Raw genomic sequence first — 1,993 nt, forward strand, 5'->3', positions numbered from 1 at the left:
CGCGGCGGGCCAGGGGCAACAGTGAGCTGCGGCGGCGTCAAAAGGAGGCTCCGGCTGGCAGGCAGCTCCATTTCGGGCTGGGAAAACTAAGGGAGCGGCGGCGAAGGGCCCCCGGCCTTCTTAAGGGCGGGCGCGAGGAGGACGGTGCAGTACGACTTGTAGGAAGAGCGAAGAGAGCATCGTGTGCCTGCACCAGGATGGCCGAGTGGTTAAGGCGTTGGACTTAAGATCCAATGGACACATGTCCGCGTGGGTTCGAACCCCACTCCTGGTAGATAGTTTTCCTCTTCTCTCATTAAAAAATTAATTTATTTTTAAAATGTAAATTTCACCGAGCAAGCCATGTCTTGTACTCAGGAATTCTGTCTCCTGGCTGAGAGAGGCGGAAGCCCGACAAGACGCGGCCCCGCCTCCCACAGACCAGAGGCGACTCAGCGAGCGGGGGCGCGGGCGCTGTTCCCCGGGCCAGGACGGGCGGTGGGGTGGGCGTCGCTGCCGGTCAACGGCTTCGCGGGGCTCAGGTGGGGTTGGGACTCCGGCGGCAGCTCGCGCCGCGGGGATCAGTTCTCTCGCTTGCAGGGAGGCAGCCAGCTGGGCAGGAAGGGCGCTTGTGATACAGCATCATAGTTAGAAAAGTGCCTGTGCAGAAAAGTCAAAAGTTCATCTCTACCTTTTCCTAGTTTTTCGCCAAAATTAATTGTATGCACACAATTCTTCCGTTAAATCCATGAAGGCGGAGACAGTATGTATCATAGCTACAAAATGGACTCTAATTGGTAATCGGCTAAGAATTTTAAAATACGAATGGCGCGGTCTGCTTTTTGTTTTTTAAATACTTTTAAAAAGTGAAAGTAATCTAAAATCAAGGGGGGGGGGACGTTGCAAGTACAGTGGAAAGATTTTTTTTTTTCAAATCATTTGAGAGTAAGGTACCAAATAGATACTCCAGTACAACCGTTAAAATCAGGGAATTAAGGTTGATAATTTACCACCATCTAATCCCCAGGCCCCATTTAATCACCAGCGGTCCTTTAAAGTAAAAGTCTCCTGTTCAGAATAATGCATTGCATTGACTTGTCACATTGCCTTAAGCTTCTGCGATCTAGCACGATTCCTCAGTCTCTCCTGACTTTCATGATCTTGAAACTTCTGAAGATGACAGGCTCGTCTTTTTGTAGAACATCTGTTTGTCAGTTTGGGTTTGTCTAATGTTTCCCCTTGATTAGATTCAGGTTATGCTTATAAATAAAGCAGGGCTATCCTGGAAGTGACACTGTGTTTGCATTGTAGTCTCTCAGGTGGCATGGTTTTGGTCTGTCCTGTTACTGATCTTAACTTAGTTCACTTGATAAGGCTTTTCTGCCAGTTTTCTCCACTGTAGTTCACCCTTTGTGATTAATACATATTTTGAGGGGAAGTGCTCTGAAGTTATGTAAATATCCCATTCCTCATCAAACTTTCCATTTTATTCAATTATTATGGAATAAGGCATGTAAGTATGCACCCATGGTGTCCTATTTTAATTAATGGTTACAATCCATTTTATAATTATTACTTTTCATGCTGAAAGTGTCCCAGATTCGGTCAGTGGGAGTCTATTCAAGGCTGACCTTTGACATGTCTTCATCATTTTTTAGCACTCCTTACTTCCTAGTCCAAGATATTCCATGCTTACCTTGTACGCCTCCTGACCCAGACAATGTAGAATCAGACATTTTGAAAAGAACCCCAGTTTCCTTTAGTGGAGAATGCTAGTTAGGAAGCAAGATCTCAGTAGTAGGTGTGCTCATTGCTTTTGATGTGTTACTGTTCCCAGGCCCCCTCAGTAGAGAGAATCAGGGAGTATATGTGTCTGTGTGTGTGTCCACACCTATATTTATCTATATATATGTATCTATTTAGATTTGGGAGTTCCTACCAATACTCTAATTCTGATCCAACACTGTAAATTTTGTTCTAGTTTTTCTATCCGTATTTGTAATTCTCAAAATTG

General features: G+C 45.3%; 1 non-coding gene across 1 annotated transcript; it reads left to right on the top strand.

Annotated features, from left to right (window-relative positions):
• Positions 1-191: 191 nt before the first annotated feature.
• TRNAL-UAA (transfer RNA leucine (anticodon UAA)) lies at positions 192-274 on the top strand. The gene has a single exon. It is a non-coding gene; the product is annotated as a tRNA-Leu (tRNA).
• Positions 275-1,993: the final 1,719 nt, after the last annotated feature.

This window comes from Tursiops truncatus, chromosome 12, assembly GCF_011762595.2.
Source record: "Tursiops truncatus isolate mTurTru1 chromosome 12, mTurTru1.mat.Y, whole genome shotgun sequence".
NCBI lineage: Eukaryota > Metazoa > Chordata > Mammalia > Artiodactyla > Delphinidae > Tursiops > Tursiops truncatus.